Below are 19,974 nucleotides of genomic sequence, written 5' to 3'. Positions count from 1 at the left end.
ATTTTTAGGGGTCATCTCTGATAGGTAAACTGAATCAATAAGGGACTACTACTTGTGTTATCCTACAATTCTCACAAACACATTAGTCCCTCAACCAAGTTTGTCGTCAATACTCCAAAACCAACTAGGGGTGGCACTAGATGCACATACAAGAAGCCCTTCGTGATCTATTCCCCCTCCGGTAGAGTACCGGAGAAGGCCTCCAGATGGTATCTCGGAAGAACAGAAACTTGCAGTGGAAGAAAAAGAGTTTTGGGTCGATCTCTAATGTATTGGGAACATTTGAGAATTTATAGAGATGGAATTAGGTCAAGATGTGCCATGAGGGGCCCACAAGCCCAAGGGTGCATGCATGGTGAGTTGTCGCTCCCTTGTGGCTCGTCTGGTCTTCTCCTGAACCTTCTAGGATCTCTCTTGGTCTAGAAATCATCAAAAAAAGTTTCGTAGTGTTTGGACTCCGTTTGGTACTGATTTCTTCGAAAAGCCAAAAACAAGCAAAAAAACAGCAACTGGCACTAGGCACTAGGTTAATAGGTTAGTCCCAAAAAATGATATATAATTTCATATAAAGCATCCAAGATTGATACTATAATAGCACGGAACAATAAAAAATTATAGATATGTTGGAGACGTATCAAGCATCCCCAAGCTTAATTCCTGCTCGTCCTCGAGTAGGTAAATGATAAAAACAGAATTTTGGATGTGGAATGCTACCTAACATGTCTATCATGTAATCTTTATTTTATGGTATGAATATTTAGATCTGAATGATTCAAAGCAATATTCTATAATTTGACATAAAGACAGCAATACTCAGGCATACTAACAAACAATCATGTCTTTCAAAATAAAGATGCTAAAGAACATTCTCCCTACAAAATCATATAGCCTTGTCAGGCTCCATCTTCTTAACATAAAGTATAAATCATGCACTACCCCGGCGTCAACCAAGCAATTGGTTCATACTTTTTAACGCGCTTTAGTTTTTCAACCCCCACGCATACATGAGCGCAAGCCAGGATATAACACCATGGGTTGAATAGAATGTGATGGTAGAGATTAATATGGACAAGACAAAAAATGAGAAAGTCTCACATCGACGCGGCTAATTAATCTACGGGTTATGGAGATGCCAATCAATTGATGTAAATGCAAGGAGTAGGGATTGCCATGCAATAGATGCACTAAGTGTATGGAAGCTCAAACTAGAAACTAAGTGGGTGTGCATCCAACTTGCTTGCTCTAGAAGACCGCGAGCATTTGAGGAAGGCCACCATCGAAATATACAAGCCAAGTTCTATAATGAGAAATTCCCGCTAGTATATGAAATTGACTACATGGGAGACACTCTATATGAAAACACGATGCTACTTTGAAGCACAAGTGTGGAAAAATATAGTAACATTACCCCTTCTCTCATTATTGTATGGGCTCTTTTTGGCATTTTTTATTTTTATTCTTTATATTTCCTCACTGGGGCAATGCTCTAATAATGATGATGAACATCGCACCTCTATTTACTTACAACCAAAAATTACAACTCGATACTAGAAGAAAATATGACTCTATATGAATGCCTCTAGAAGTGTACTAGAATGTGTAATGATCTAGTGTAACTTGTATAAAAATGATGAACAATGGCTGAGCCACAAATACTATGCCAGCTGCATGATCATGCAAAGCAATATGACAATGATGATGTGTGTCATATAAATGGAACGGTGTAAGTTGCATGGAAATATATCTCGGAATGGCTATGGAAATGTCATGATAGGTAGGTATGATGGCTGTTTTGAGGAAGATATAAGGAGGCTTATGTGTGATATAGCGTATCATATCCATGGTTTGGATGCACCGGCAAATTTTGCACCAACTCTAAGGTGGGAAAGAGCAATGCACGACACCGAAGAGGCTAGCAAATTGTGGAAAGGTGATAGTGCATATAATCCATGGACCCACATTAGTCATAAATACCTCACATACTTATTGCGAAAGTCTATTAGCCCTCGAAGAAAATTACTAGTACGCATTCCCCTAGGGGAAGGTTGGTAGGAGTTAACCATCGCACACCCCCGACCTTCACGCAAAGGAAGACACTCAATAATAAATCGTGCTCCAGCTTCTTAGCATAACAAGAGACTATACGTACATGCTTCGGGAATCACAAACCTTAACACCAATATTCTTACTAAACCACAACTACTCACTAGTAAAACCCACATATCACCATCTCTATATCTCAAAACTATTGCAAGGAATCAAACTTATCATATTCAGTGATCTACATGAAAGTTTTTATTATATCCCTCTTGAATACTCAGTACAAAACAAATACACTTCCGTGATGATACATGTTTGTCACAGTAGGTCACATTTTCTGTCATGCATGTACATCCATGACCAATTTATAATAGAATCAAGATAATCATACCCGTGCTGTCGTTGAAGTGTTCCATGACAATACCAAAATTATCATCATGGAAGTGTGCACTTCCATGATGATAAATGGCGCATCATGGAAGTTCTTTCGTCAAGGGTAACCGACACATGGCATCCACCATAGCGGGTCGCCGTTAAGCTATCGGTTCTAGTCTGGATCCGATAACCCATTAACAGCCCGGGCCAATGGGGATTTTCCACGTGTAAAATTCCCATTCGCCGACGGATCCATGTGTCGGCTCAGCGTTGGCATAGATGTCATCCAGTGAATGGACGGGACGCACCTATGATACGTTGACACGTGGCTCGGCCCAACAATGGCCCATTCAGGTCAAAAGACCGGCCCATTTGACTTGGTCAAAAGGTAACGGCTCGGCTCACTGAAAGCCTGTTAACAGCATGTTCGCATATAGCCCATTTACAACCCGCTAACTCACGACCCATTATGGCCTATCCGAATTAGGCCCAGTAGCATCATTTGGGCCGTCCAATATGATTCCAGCTCGTTGTTACTTCCGGCCTATTTATGGCCCATGACGTCTTTCGGCCCATATGAGGCCCTTTATAACTCTTGGCCCATTAACCGCCCGTGGTGAACCTGGCCCATAATGAACAGTATACCGCTTTATGCCCATTAACGGCTCATTTCCATTGGGCCGTTTCCAGCCCGTGTTATCTTTCGGCCTACTAAGGGCCCATTTATTCTTGGGCTGATTTGCAGCATTCGATTACTTATGGTCCATTACTGGCCTATTCCGCTTGTGGGCCAAATTCAGCATGTGGTTAAAGTCGGCCCGTTTTTGGCCCGTTAATACGTTGGGCCGTTTTCATAGCGTCATCAAATATGGCCCATTAACGACATGATGTGTACTACACAAATTTATTCTTGTAGACTCGTGTTAGGCCTCCAAGTGCAGAGTTTTGTAGGACGGTAGCAGTTTTCCCTCAAGTGGATGACCTAAGGTTTATCAATCCATGGGAGGCATAGGATGAAGATGGTCTCTCTCAACCAACCCTGCAATCAAATAACAAAAAGTCTCTTGTGTCCCCAACACACCAAATACAATGTTAAATTGTATAGGTGCACTAGTTCGGCGAAGAGATGGTGATACAAGTGTAGTAATGATAGTAGATATTGATTTTTGTAATAGGAGCAATAAAAAACAGCAAGGTAGGAAGTAACAAAAGTGAGCACAAATGGTATTTCAATGCTTAAAAATGCGGCCTAGGGTCCGTACTTTCGCTAGTCTATTCTCTCAACAATGCTAATATAATTGGATCATATAACCATCCCTTAATGTGCGATGAAGAATCACTCCAAAGTTCTTATCTAGCGGAGAACATAAGAAGAAATTGTGTGTTGGGCATGAAACCACCTCAAAGCTATTCTTTCCAATCAATCTATCCAAGAGTCCATACAAAAATAACACCAAGTTACCCTTTCTGGTCAATCTATCCAAGAGTTCGAACTAAAATAACACCATATGAGGGGCCCACCACCCACCAGCACACGGGCAAGGCCCTTGGTGCACCCTGGTGGGTGGTGGCAATCTCCTTCACCTTCTGCCCCCCCCCCACGAAGCTTCTAGCATCATAACAATAACTATTTCTCATAAAACTTCTCATGTTAAAGTAGCAACCAATTCACATGTTATGGTTCAAACATTGCCTTCTTGATGCGGCTTGAACTATGTCGGTATTTCCCCAAAGAGGAAGGGATGATGCATCACAGTTATGGTAGGTATTTCCCTCAGTGATGAGATCAAGGTTATCAAACCAGTAGGAGAACCACGCAACACTATGTGAACGGCACCTGCACACAAAGAACAAATACTTGCAACCCGACGTAAAACAGGGGTTCTCAATCCCTCCTGGGTAAAAGATAGGTAAAGTTGTAGTAGATTGGATAAATAGATCTCGCGGGAACGTGAGATAAAATAAATAATAATAAATTGCAGCAAGGTATTTTTGGGTTTTTGGATTAATAGATATGAAAATAAAAGCAAATAAAATAGATCTCGAAGGCAAATATGATAAAGAAGAGACCCGGGGGCCATAGATTTCACTAGTGGCTTCTCTTGAGAAAAATAGCATATGGTGGGTAAACAAATTACTGCTGGGCAATTTATAGAACTTCAAATAATTATGATGATATCTAGGCAATGATCATTATATAGGCATCACGTCCAAAATTAGTAGACCAACTCCTGCCTGCATCTACTACTATTACTCCACACATCGACCGCTATCCAGCATGCATCTAGTGCATTAAGTTCATGGGAAAACGGAGTAATGAAATAAGAACGATGACATGATGTAGACAAGATCTATTCATCAAGTAATAGACCCCATCTTGTTATCCTTAATAGCAACGACACATACGTGTCATTTCCCCTTCTGTCACTGGGATTGAGCACCGTAAGATAAAACACATCAAAAAGCACCTCTTCCCATGACAAGAAAAAACGATCTAGTCGGCCTAACTAAACCAAAGATTCGAAGAATAAATACGAGGCTACAAGTAATCATGCATATAAGAGATCAAGAGACTCAAATAACTTTCATGGATAAAAACATAGATCTGATCATAAACTCAAAGTTCATCGGATCCCAAAAAATACACCGCAAAAAGAGTTACATCAAATAGATCTCCAAGAGACCATTGTATTGAGAATCAAAAGAGAGAGAGAGAGAGAGAGAGATAGGAAGCCATCTAGCTACTAACTATGGACCCGTAGGTCTACAATGAACTACTCACGAATCATCGGAGAGGCACCAATGAGGATGATGAATCCCTCCATGATGGTGTATAGATTGGATCCGTGGTTTCTCGAACTTGCGGCGGATGGAATTGTGTTTCATCGCCTCCCCTAGGGTTTTTGAAATATTGGGTTTTTATAGAGCAAAGAGGCGGTGCGGGAGGCCACTGAGGTGGGCATTACCCACCAGGGCACGCCTTTGCCCCCAGGCATGCCCAGGTGGGTTGTGCCCCCCTCGGGGCACCCCTCTGGTACTTCTTTGTCTTGTCCTGTGTCTTCTGGCCTAGAAAAATTCTCCAAAAAGTTTCGCTGCGTTTGGACTTTTTTTGGTATTGATTTTGTGTGAAGTAAAAAACAAGCAAAAACAGCAACTGGCACTAGGCACTTTGTCAATATGTTAGTCCCAGAAAATGATATAAAGTTGCTATAAAATGATTGTAAAACATCCAAGAATGATAATATAACAGCATGGAACAATAAAAAATTATAGATATGTTGGAGACGTATCACTTCTCTTGAAACTTAACAACCTATATTCTTAGTCACCAAACAATTGCGATTCAACTTATTCAACAAAGTGTAAATAAGAGCTCCACATATTCAATCATCACATAGTCTTCTATGATTGCTAGTACTCAAAGCATATTTTTAGAAAAAATGGCATCCATCAAACACAGAGAAAGATAGGGGCTTAATGTTTCGCCTCCCAACTTATTTATCATAGAGATAATTGTCAACAATAATAAATCATGATCAAATATATTTGACTGGCCATATGTGCCCACATCTTTCCCCACCACATGATGCTTTCCAACTAGAGAATAATTGATGTTGAAATGAGAATGCATACTATTGACTCTTGCATAAAAGCAAATACTAAAAAGTAAAAGATAGGCCCTTCGCACATGGAAGGAGAGGTTGTCATGCGCTTTTTATTTTTGGATGTCCAAGCTCTTAAAGCAAAGGAACATCACGTTATATTGCCCCTTATGATAACAACCTTTATTATGCAGTCTGTCGCTTTTATTACTTTGCCATCACAAGTTTGTACAACGCTTATTTTCCCTTACAATAAAAGGTCAAACATATTTAGGAGCAATTTTTATTGCTTTATGCACCAATGACAACTTACTTGAATGATCTTATTCAATCCATAGGTAGGTATGGTGGACACTCATGGCAAGAAATGAGGTTTAAGGGTTTTTGGATGCACAAGTAGTATCTCTACTTAGTATGAATTTTTGCCTAGCAAAAGATCCTAAGCAAGCACCACATGTTGGAGGATTCATAACAATATAACTTCTATGAAAATATACACAACCATACACTACTGGAATTAGGATCTTTGCCATCAGCCAGCTCTTTGCCATCTGCTAGCTAACGGCAAAGAAGGTCTTTGCCATTGGCTTACAGAAAACTGGCGGCAAAGTAAGAGCTGACGACAAAGATCATGTTTGCCGTCAGATAGCTCTTTGTCGTCTGCTAGCAGACGGCAAAGAGGGAGGGTGGCCAACTAATGAGAACACCCTAACAACCACTTTCTCTTGTCGTGTGCTAGCAGACGGCAAAGAAAGTAGCCAACCTAACGGCCATTCCCACCGGCCCCACCCCACTAGCTACGCTCTTTGTCGTCTGCTAGCAGACGACAAAGAAATTCAACCTAACTAAAAAATGGTCAGCCCCGCGCCCCACCCCCCCCTCTCCCCTCACCTCACCTGCGCCGCCCTCGTGCCCGAGCGGCCGCTGCCCCACGCCGCCCCCGTGCTCGAGCCGCCGCCGCCCCACGCCTCCCCCGTCGCCGGCCGCCCCGCCCGGCCATTGTCGGATTCGGGGTTACGCAGACCCTTGAGAGGTTCGAACACTGGGGTGTGTGCAGACCATGTGCCAGAATAACGGTTAGACCCCTCCGCTGATGCCCCAGATTGGTATAGTGACCACAGTGAGTTTCATTTCAATGGTCATTAGTTACTAGTATTCAAATTTTAGTTCCATCATGCTAACGAGACATTGGAAATGATCATTGGTGCAACATACCTCCCAACAAACATCGACCTATCCTTCTCCGTTTGGCACTGGCGCAACCTCGAGCGGTCCTTCTCCGTCTGGCACTGGCGCAAACCTGACTGGTCCTTCACCTCCGTGATGATGGTAAGTTTTCCCAAGTGTTTTTCTTAACAAATGCATACTTAGCTTAAGAAATGACCTACTTAGCTCCAAAATGACCTATACTTAGCTTATTTTCCTCGAAAATGACATAATAACCTTACTTAGCTCCAAAATGACATATTTTACCTAGGATAGCTATAAAATGACCTATACTTAGCATTTTTCCTCCAAAATGACTTGATATGCTTAGTTAGCAAAAATGGCATAACTACCTAGGATAGCTCAATAATGATCTATACTTAGCTTAGCTAGTTCATTTATGACATAATTAGCTCACTTAGGTGGCATAATAACCTTGGTTTAGCTCCAAAATGACTTATACTTAGCTTATTTTCCTCGAAAATGACATAATAACCCTACTTAGCTCCAAACTTACATATGTTACCTAGGATAGCTATAAAATGACCTATACCTTCGCATTTTTCCTCCTAAATGACTTAATATGCTTAGTTAGCTAAAAATGGCATAACTACCTAGGATAGCTCAATAATGATCTATACTTAGCTTACCTAGTTCGTTTATGACATAATTAACATACTTAGGTAAAAATGGCATGATAACCTTGGTTTAGCTCCAAAATGACATAAACTTAGCTTATTTTCCTCCAAAATTACAAAATAACCTTACCTACCTCCAAAATGACCGATTTTGACTAGGATAGCTCTAAAATTACGTACACTTGCCATTTTGTCCTCCAAAATGAATAAATATGCTTAGTTAGCTCAAAAATGGCATAACTACCTAGGTTAGCTCAAAAATGACCTATATATGTGTGAAATTCTATGAAATTGAATGAATTTAAGAAAAAACAGGCAAAGCTGCTACATGGCAGCTACCTGTGCAACCTGGGGGGCACTAGGATGGCCTATATGGTTGCTTTGTCGTCTGTTGGCAGACGACAAAGACCTTTGCATCTTTGCCGTCTTCCAGCAGACGACAAAGCACGCTGTTAACCCCTTAAGGTCCATGTGCCCACTACCAAATTCCCTACTGACGTTGGTCGGGAAAGGTCAGTATACACCAACATACAGTTGGTCGACAATGTTTCTATCGGCATGTAGGTCGGTAATGCTTATACAGGCAACTGACTGTCGGTCGGGAATAGTCAGACATTTAGTGTCCGTTTTGGGACGGTAATACGCTTACACCCAGCCAACCATCGGTTGGGAAACATTACCGATCGACAAATCGTTGGGCCATCAAAATAGCCCACGCCAGTCGTTTGGGCCAGCAAAATTTAGCTCGCGCGTGGGGCTAAAAAAGGCGTCGTGCCAACCAGGCCCAAAAATCCTCCAACCAACCTTTCTCCCTTACCCCACATTAACCCTATCACCACCCACGCATTCTTTCCAGTGACGGCGCCGCCGTTCTCTTGTTCTCTTCTTCGCGCACCGTCGTCCGCTCCGCGGCCGCTCCATCTCCTGCTCACCTGCCTCACCTTATCCCCTCCTCCTCCCACTTTCTCTGCCTTTTTGTGCTCCCGTGCTCCTAGTGCCTCCTTCGGGCTCTCGCAGCCAGATGTGGCCACCTAGGGTTTGCTGCGGCCGGAGATGGCTACCATGGAGGTCGCCCCCTTCAGATCTAGTGGCCCAGTCCTCTACCAGGTGCCATAGTGAAGGAGGACAGAGCGCCATCACCAGGATGGTGATGGGTGCGCTCTGGCCCTCCTTCCGACCGGTGTATACCTTGCTCTTGGGGTAGCACCGAGCGAGGGCGGCGACTACAAGATGCAGCAGAAGCGGCGCATGGCCAAGAATCTAGGCCTCCGACCATTGGCGGTTGTTGTTGTGGCAGAAGGGGCGGTACAGAGTTCGTGCCTCCGCCCTGTTCAGAGTTGCCTCCATCAACTTTGGAACTCCCGGTAAGCATATCTTCATCGTGATTGTGTAAAAAGATGGATATGGATGAAGACGAAGACCAAGGGCAGATTTCGTATATCTGCTAGCTTTACATCTGTTTTCTATAGTTTATTTTTGCTGCGTGAAGCAGGATGAGTTTAGGTTTGTTCATGAAATTGGATGGAATAGAGATAGGACTGTAATGCCCAGATGTATTTTCAAGTGGATACCTATTGCCTAAACTACAAGAACACTAAGAGAAGGTCACTGAATCCAATTTTATTTTTTGGAGCTCCCAAGTAGACACCGTGCTTCATAATCAGCTCCAAATTCTCAATCCTGTAGCACTAACATTATTTGGTAAAACAATGTAAATATGTTTCACAACAATAGAGGTACATGATAAAAACCATATCAATATGATGATACAAAAAGCGGCACCCAAATCAAGTGCATACAATTCTTAATCCTGTCTCTAGGTACTTTAATTTCCAAGAAAGTCTAGCCCTCAACAACCTTATTATCTTAGTGATTCCTGATCTTCCATCAAAGAATATCAATTCACTGCAAATACAGCACCATTATTATCAATTTCTTTTCAATGCTATCAAGTACTACCTCTGTACCAAAATATAAGATGTTTTTGTAGGCTAAACTAGCCTACAAAATTGTCTTATATTTTAATATGGAGGCAATAACTTTTTGACCGTAATCCAAATCGAAACCATCAAAATCGTTTGATTTATAGGGTTCTTCCTCTTGGAAGCGGCGCAATTTGTTGGCTTGCTCATCAGCTGTGATACCCATGTTCCTTGTCCACACCTACTAGCGAGTTCTTCCTGAATGCTTCTGTATATTCCTTTGGTTGTAACTCATTGCATGAGAAAACAGGTTCCATGCTTTTTCTTTTCCATCTGAACCATGTGAAGACCCATTTCCAGTAATTCCGTTAATTCCCTGCATCCTCTGGTTCAGCTATTATTCTGTTAGGCTTTTACCGTTGATTCAGACATGCTAGTTATTTAGCATTTTTGTGAGACATTCATAGCTATTATGAGGGTGCTCCTTCAGTAAATATATTCTTACCTCTGCCATGTCAGGGGCACTTAGACACGAAAGGATATGTTTCAGATATGAAGGTATGCAAATATATACAGCATCATCAAGCAATGGAGGAAGCCAGATCTCAAAATTGACAAAAAGAAATGTAGAACTTAATTAGTTCCTGGAGCATATACCTAGATGATCATAGATCATGTAGGTTCATAACATGGAAATGCTCTTAGAAAGGTGGTTTACATGGATGTTGTCCTCTGTTTGTCTAACCAAAAGTATGGTGAGTGTTACCACAATGTACTCCCTCCGTTTCTAAATATAGGACCTTTTAGAGGTTTCAATATGGACCACGTACGGATGAATTGTTGGTTGGCAAAGGAGAACACCATCTAATTGTTGGTTGGCGAAACATACTCCGTCGGACAGTTGGTCGGGAAAGCCCAACACTAAGCCCATCAGAATGTTGGTCGGGAAAGGCCCATGGCTGCCCCAACGAACTGTTGGTCGGGAAAGGCCCATTTCTACCCTAACAGACTATCGGTCGACGAAGGCCCATAGCAGGCCCAACAGACTGTTGGTCAGGAAAGATACTCCATAGCCGACCAGCACTCGGTCAGGAAAGATATGTCGGTCGGGAAAGGGTTTTCCCAGCAGGCCCAATAGTCTTTCCCGACCGACTGTTTATTGGCGAAAGCTGTATTTTCGACCAACCTAGCTGTTGGGGATATAGTGTTGTGGTGTAGTGGTCGTCCAGGCCCTTTGCCATTTGCTGGCAGATGGCAAAGGCCTTTGCATCTTTGTCGTCTACCAGCAGACGACAAAGTGCCCTTTGCCGTAGTTTGTTTAGCCAGATGTGTTGCCGTCTGCTGGCTAACGGCAAAGGCATTTGCCATCCGCCAGGCATGCCTTTGCCGTCAGCCATGGCAGATAGCAAACTCCCTGATTCCTGTAGTGATAACCCATTACATTGTCTTCTTGTCCAACTTCAACTAATTTTCTCAAGTTTGGAAATAATTAATTGGTATTCACAATCATAGAAGATGTCCAAGATAATATATTTGTATGTGAAAGTTCTCTTCCTTATACTAATCATTCATGAATTGCTTGTACGACCAATTTTGTATTATCAAGCGTCAATAGATTTCACTTTCTATACCCAATTTGAAGCTACTACTAGGCATGATATGAACATATAATTTCAAGTTCATAATATTCAATTCATTCAAAAATTTACTTTTAGGATATAACTGAAGCACAAGAGTAAATGACAAGCTACTCCAAAAAGATATAAGTGAAGATCAAACGAGTAGTTAAGTAAATGGGTAGCCATTTGAGGACTCTCTCTCATTTAAAGACTTTTAGGTCTAAGTATTTTATTAAAAAAAGCAAGAAAAACAAAATAAAATGTCATTCCAAGAATAGCACACATCATGTGAAGAAGCAAAAACTTAGGCTCAACCGGGACTAACCGATAATTGTTGATGAAGGAAGGTGGGATGCCTACCGGGGCATCCCCAAGCTTAGATGCTTGAGACTTATTGAAATATTATCTTGGGACACCTTTGGCATCCCTAAGCTTGAGCTTTTGTGTCTCCTTAATTCCTTTTATATCACGGTTTCCCTAATTCTTAAAAAATTCATCCACACAAAACTCAACAAGAACTCGTGAGATAAGTTAGTATAAATCAATGCAATAACCTTATCATTCTCTACTGTAGAAAATCACTAAAATTATTATTTAAAATAGCATACTAAATGCCTCTGCCTATTTAACACTCCTATCCTCAAATAGAACCATTAAACAAGCAAACATATGCAAACATAACAACAATCTTCCAAAACAAGACAATTTGTAAAGGATGCAAGAATATTCATACTTCTTTAACTCCAAAAATTCTAAAAATTTACCACATTATAGAAAATTTTATCATAGCTTATTTTGTAAAAAAATCAAGATTTTATCACATTCTGACTTTTTTTAACAATTTAGACAATGATAGAAAACTTTCTGTTTTCAAAATAGCAACATACAAACATGCAAAATAAGCATGGTAAAGGATATACTTCACTTTTTTATTGAAATGAAAGATGCAAAACATTATTATAAATAGCAGCAAGCAAATACAAAAAAAATGACGCTCCAAGCAAAACACATATGATGTGATCATGTCTACTATGCAACTTTATCCTTGTAGACACGTGATGGGCCTCTAAGCGATGTGTTTTGTAGGACAGTAGCAATTTTCCCTCAAGTGGATGACCTAAGGTTTATCAATCCGTGGGAGGCGTAGGATGAAGATGGTCTCTCTCAAACAACCCTGCAACCAAATAATAAAAAGTCTCTTGTGTCCCCAACACACCAAATACAATGGTAATTTGTATAGGTGCACTAGTTCGGTGAAGAGATGGTGATACAAGTGTAATATGGATAGTAGATATTGATTTTTGTAATAAGAACAATAAAAATAGCAAGGTAGCAATTGATAAAATAGAGCACAAATGGTATTGCAATGCTTGAAAATGAGGCCTAGGGTCCGTACTTTCGCTAGTGCAATCTCTCAACAATGCTAATCTAATTGGATCATATAACCATCCCTCAAAGTGCGATGAAGAATCACCCCAAAGTTCTTATCTAGCGGAGAACATAAGACAAAATTATTTGTAGCTATTCTTTCCGATCGATCTATCCAAGAGTTCGTACTAAAATAACACCAAAGCAAATTTAGATTCATAATACTCAATCCAACACAAAGAACCTCAAAGAGTGCCCCAAGATTTCTACCAAAGAAACAAAGACGAGAACGTGGATCAACCCCTATGCATAGATTACCCCAATGTAACGCCGGGAATCCGCGAGTTGAGTGCCAAAACATATACCAAGTGAATCAATATAATGCCCCATTGTCACCATGGGTATTCATATGCAAGACATATATCAAGTGCTCTCAAATCCATAAAAGTATTCAATCCAATAAAAATGAAATCTCAAAGGGGAAACTCAATTCATCACAACAAGATAAAGAGGGATAAACACCATATAATCCAACTATATTTACAAAGCCCGCGATACATCAAGATCATGCCATCTCAAGAACAAGAGAGAGAGAGAGAGAGAGAGAGATTAAACACGTAGGTACTGGTACAAACCCTCAGCCCCGAGGGTGGACTACTCCCTCCTCATCATGGTGGTCGCCGGGATGACGAAGATGGCCACCGGTGATGATTTCCCCCTCCGGCGGGGTGCCTGAACGGGGTCTAGATTGTTTTTTCATGGCTACAGATGCTTGCGGCGGCGGAACATCTGATCTTGGGTTACCCCGAGGTTTTTTTGAATATTTGGCCATTTATAGGGTGAAGAGGAGGTGCGGGAGGCCACCGAGGGGGCACAACCCCCCTGGGTGCACACAGGTGGGTTGTGCCCATCTCAGGCCTCCGCTCTGGTACTTTTTTAGCCCATACTGGGTATTCTAGTCCAAAAAAATCTCCAAAAAATTCCGCTGCGTTTCGACTCCGTTTGGTATTGATTTTCTGCGAAGTAAAAAAACAAGCAAAAAATAACAACTGGCACTGGGCACTATGTCAATAGTTTAGTCCCAAAAAATGATATAAAGTTGCTATAAAATGATTGTAAAACATCCAAGAATGATAATATAACAACATGGAACAATAAAAAAATATAGATACGTTGGAGACGTATCATGTGACAGATGAAAATATAGCTCCAAGTGAGGTTACCGATAATGTCGGAGACGAAAGAGGGGATGCCTTCCGGGGCATCCCCAAGCTTAGTTGCTTGGGTCTTCCTTGAATATTACCTTGGGGTGCCTTGGGAATCCCCAAGCTTAAGTTCTTGCCACTCCTTATTCTTCTCATATCGACATCTCACCCAAAACTTGAAAACTTCAATCACACAAAACTTAATGGAACTTCACGAGATATGTTAGTATGATAAAGACAAATCATTCACCTAGGTGCAGTCAAAGACAAGATTAATAATTTTTTGTCACACAAAGCCTATTGTAAATTATCATTTACACAATTTATATTGATCATTATAAGCCATAGAAACTAGGAAACAAGCCAACTATGCATTGAAAACAGAATCTGTCAAAAATAGAACATTCTGTCATGATCTGGACAATGACCATACTTCTGTAAATTCGAAAATTCTCAAAAATTAGGAAAATGTATACAATTTGTATTTCAATCGGCTGTAAAAAATTTAGAATTTTATCACATTCTGGTGAATTTAAATAATTTTGTTACTAGAAGTAAAAGTTTCTGTTTTTGCACAGAATCAAGTCAACTATCATCGACACTATCCCAACGGCTTTATTTGGCACTTTATTGAAAAAAATCCTATAAAACATGATTACTATAGTAGCATAATCATATGAGCACACAAAAATAGTAGGTATAAATGTTGGGTTTTCTCCCAACAAGCACTTTTCTTTTATGCCTTTTAAGCTAGGCATGATGATTTCAATGATGCTCACACAGAAGTAAAGAATTAAAACATAAAGAGAACATCATGAATCACATGTTCCTCTATCATAATAATTTTCAGTAGCATCATGAATGTATTCATCAATATAACTATCACACAAAGCATTCCTTTCATGATCCACAAGCATAGTATTTTTATTACACTCCACATAAGCAATTTTATTCTCATTCATAATAGTGGGAGTATCATATGAAACTCGAATACTATAAATTGTTTCCACATTAAAAGAGTAATGTTCAGTAAAAGTATATTCAAAATTATGACAATAATTATCACTACTTTTTATAACATAAGTATTGTCACAATAATCATCATAAGTAGCAACTTTGTTCTCATCATAGTCAATTGAAACCTCTTCTGAAATAGTGGAATCATTACTAAATAAAGTCATGACCTCTTCAAATTCATTTTTTATCATTATAATAAGATTCAACACCCTCCAAAATAGTGAGATAAATATTGTCTAAAGTTGACACTCTTCCAAACCCACTTTCATAAATATTGCATCAATCATAAATAGGAGGCATGCAATCATCATAGCAAATTTGATCATTCAAAGTAGGGTGACTAAAGAGATCATCTTCATTAAGCATAGCATCCCCAAGCTTGGGACAAACATTAATTTTAGCAAATAAATTCTCAAACATGTCATTCTCATCAAACATAGCATCCCCAAGCTTGTGGCTTGGCATATCATAAGCATAATCACTCTCATCATTAATAGTATGAATAGCACCAATAGTATAACAATTATTATCATTAGAATTCCCCAAGTTGGTGCCAAAAAGATTTTCAAGATTATAAGAAGTATCATTATCTTCCCAATCATAGTCATTGCAATAAGAAATAGGCATAACAAAATCATCATCAAGTGTATCATCTTCCACAATTATTTTTGATTCATTTTCAAGCGGCACAACAATAATAGGAGCAACATCATTTGGGAGGGATACCTTTTTATCTCTACTCTTTCTTCTTTTATTCTCATTCACCACAATATGTGTGGGTTTAATTATTTTTTACGAGCTTCTTATTGATGAGATTGGTTGAATACGGAGATCCTTCTCGTCACCTATTTCATCATGAGAGACAATAGGAGGGAAAATAGAAATCTTTACCCTTTCATTACTATTCCTTTTATATTATGTTGGTTTTCCCGTCTTTCTATAGTTGGCAATATAAGCATTTTCATTGCAATTTACCATGCAAAACATATGGATTTCTTTCAAATTAGTTTCAGCATGGTCTGTGAATATGAATGCTTCAAACCAACCATTTTTATGTGAAAATTATTCACACCCACAAAATAAGCAAACTCCATTATAAAGTTCAAGTGTGATCAAGTTATTGCAATATTTGGACACGATTCGATCATGAAAAAGCATGCATTGGAAATTAATGTGAACAACTTTATTGCAAAGTTCACAAGTAATAGGATAAAGAGAACATAATTTTGTAGCAAATTCATCTATCACTTTGAGCAAAAACTTGGTTCTATCTTATTTATGCTTCTTACAAAATCTATCATCCTTATAAGGCATGTCTTCACAAAGTCTTTCCACTCCACAAAAATTGACATGCTTATAAGAAATATTTTTTTCATGACTAGTGCAATCATCATTAGCATTTTGGATATTCTTAGAATTCATACTAACAACAATGCAATCATGCTCATCATTCAAGGATTTTATGCCAAACATTTTATTGAATTCTTCTTCTATCAATTGAGCACAATTTTCCTTTCCATCATTTTCAAGAAAGACATGATAAAGACGAATAATATGAAGCCACCTCAATTCATTTTTTTGTATTTTTATTTTACAAACCAAACTAGTGATACAACAAGAAACTAAAGCATTCAATTGCAAGATCTAAAGATATACCTTCAAGCACTCACCTCCCTGGAAGCGGTGCAAGAAAAGAGCTTGATCTATGCAACTTTATTCTTGTAGACTCATGTTGGGCCTCCAAGTGCAGAGTTGTGTAGGACGGTAGCAATTTTTCCTCAAGTGGATTACCTTAGGTTTATCAATCTGTGGGAGGCGTAGGATGAAGATAGTCTCTCTCAAACAACCCTACAATCAAATAACAAAAAGTCTCGTGTGTCCCCAAGACACCAAATACAATGGTAAATTGTATAGGTGCACTAGTTCGGCGAAGAGATGGTGATACAAGTGTAGTAATGATAGTAGATATTCATTTTTGTCATAGGAACAATAAAAAAGCAGCAAGGTAGCAAGTAACAAAAGTGAGCACAAACAGTATTGCAATGCTTAATAATGAGGCCTAGGGTCTATGCTTTTTCTAGTGCAATCTATGAATAATGCTAATATAATTGGATCATATAACCATCCCTCAACGTGCGATGAAGAATCACTCCAAAGTTCTTATCTAGGGGAGAACATAAGAAGAAATTGTTTGTAGGGTACGAAATCACCTCAAAGCTATTCTTTCAATCAATCTATCCAAGAGTTCATTCTAAAATAACACCAAGTTACCCTTTCTGATCGATCTATCCAAGAGTTTGTACTAAAATAACACCATATGATACACATAAACCAACTGTAATGTCACCTATATACTCCAATGTCACCGCAAGTATCCGTGACTTGACTATATGGTATGCATCAAACGAATTCAGATTCATAATACTGAATCCAACACAAAGAACCTCAAAGAGTGCCCCAAGATTTCTATCAGAGAAACAAGGACGAAAACGTGCATCAACCGATGTGCATAGATTACCCCAATGTCACCTCGGGGATCCGCGAGTTGAGTGCCAAAACATATATCAAGTGAATCAATATGATACCCCATTGTCACCATGGGTATTCATAGCAAGACATACATCAAGTGCTCTCAAATCCATAAAAGTATTCAATCCGATAATAACGAAATCTCAAAGGGAAAACTCAATTCATCACAACAAGATAGGGAGGGAGAAACACCATATGATCCAACTATATTAACAAAGCTCGTGATACATCAAGATCATGCCAAATCAACACTACAAAAAATACACTTCCGTGATGATACGTGTTTGTCACAGTAGGTCACGCTTTCTGTCATGCATGTACATCCATGACGATTTTATGACAGAATCAAGATAGTCATACTTGTGATGTCGTACAAGTGTTCCATGACATTACCAAAATTATAATCACAGAAGTGTCCACTCCCATGAAGATAAATCGCGCATCACAGAAGTGCTTTCGTTAAGGGTGACCGACACGTAGCATCCACCGTAATGGGTCGCCGTTAAGCTATCAAGTCCGGTTTTGGATCTGATAACCCATTAATAGCCTGGACTAATAGAAAATTTCCACATTTAAAATTCTGATTGGTCGGAGGAAACATGTGTGAGCTCGTCAGTGGGTCAGATAGGTGCCTATGATATGTCGACTGATACGTCTCCATCGTATCTACTTTTCCAAACACTTTTGACCTTGTTTTGGACTCTAACTTGCATAATTTGAATGGAACTAACCCGGACTGATGCTATTTTCAGCAGAATTGCCATGGTGTTATTTTTGTGCAGAAATAAAAGTTCTCGAAATGACCTGAAACTTCACAGAGAATATTTTTGGAATTTATAAAAATACTGGCGAAAGAATCAACACCTGGGGGCCCACACCCTGTCCACGAGGGTGGGGGCGTGCCCCCTGTCTCATGGGCCCCCCTGAGGCTCCACCGACCTCAACTCCAACTATATATATTCACGTTCGGGGAGAAAAAATCAGGAAGAAGGATTCATCACGTTTTACAATATGGAGCCGCCACCAAGCCCTAATCTCTCTCAAGAGGGCTGATCTGGAGTCCGTTCGGGGCTCCGGAGAGGGGAATCTGTCGCCATCATCATCATCAACCTTCCTCCATCACCAATTTCATGATGCTCATCGCCGTGCATGAGTAATTCCATCGTAGGCTTGCTGGACGGTGATGGGTTGGATGAGATTTATCATGTAATCGAGTTAGTTTTGTTAGGGTTTGATCCCTAGTATCCATTATGTTTTAAGATTGATGTTGCTATGACTTTGCTATGCTTAATTCTTGTCAGTAGGGCCCGAGTGCCATGATTTCAGATCTGAACCTATTATGTTTCCATGAATATATGTGAGTTCTTGATCCTATTTTGCAAGTCAATAGTCACCTACTATGTGTTATGATCCGGTAACCCCGAAGTGACAATAATCGGGACCACTTCCGGTGATGACCGTAGTTTGAGGAGTTCATGTATTCACTAAGTGTTAATGCTTTGGTTCGGTACTCTATTAAAAGGAGACCTTAATCTCTACTCCTAATGGAGCAGTTGGTAGTCTCGCTTCCAGGTTTTTTTTTCGTCCCACCACTTTCGTCTGGTTTTTTTCGTCGGTTTTTTCGTCTCCTCATCCCCACACTCACCCAACCCCACCCACACACGTAGCCCAAAGAAACGGCGCCGCCTAAGTCCATCGGGATCACACTGCCGCCGATCCCCTCGAGCAGACCTCGCCGGATCTCGCCTCCGTGTTACGGGATCGCCGACAGTTCTGGATCGCCGTCGTCGTGCGATCTGCGCACTCGACAGCGCCTCCACCGCGGAACCCCTCAAGAAGACCTCGTCGGATCTCGCATCCACGTTTCTGGATCGCCGGCCCGGCTCACCGCCCTTGCCCCTCTATCTCATGTTTCCTACCCCGCTGGTTGTTCCATGCTGGTCCTCGTCTTCCCCGCCGGTCGCCGCCTTGGGTTTGCGAACCCAGCCACCGTGGGATGGGATTCAAACGCCACATCGGTTTGGGTACGCGGCAATGACGCCTTGGCCTGATGCCTGCGATTTGGGGGAGCTGAGGCAACATGGGACTGCGTCGTCGTGCTGTTCGCCGTGACGCGTGGCCGCGCTGTGTAGATGGAGGACACGGGCCCAAGCCGTGTTGCGCTTGTCTTCCTGTGCGGATGTTCGCCAATAGTCAGGAGCTGGACGTGATCGGGGTCGACTTCGACGCCACCAAGCTCGGGCTTCCGGAAGACCAGGCACCTCCTCATTGCCCGTCGCACCAAAGGCACGTGCAGAATTCAGCACACCATCTACGCAAACATGGTGGTCGCTCTGGTTCTGGTTCTGTCATCAACATGTACCCTGACAAGGTATGTGCTACGGGATGTACTCTCAATTTTATCTTTATTTTAGTTGTCGACTTCATCTCATGCTTTCCCGTTCCATAGGCAT

The sequence above is a fragment of the Triticum dicoccoides genome, chromosome 3A (assembly GCF_002162155.2).
Source record: "Triticum dicoccoides isolate Atlit2015 ecotype Zavitan chromosome 3A, WEW_v2.0, whole genome shotgun sequence".
Lineage (NCBI taxonomy): Eukaryota > Viridiplantae > Streptophyta > Magnoliopsida > Poales > Poaceae > Triticum > Triticum dicoccoides.
Note: the sequence above shows the minus strand (reverse complement) of the source record.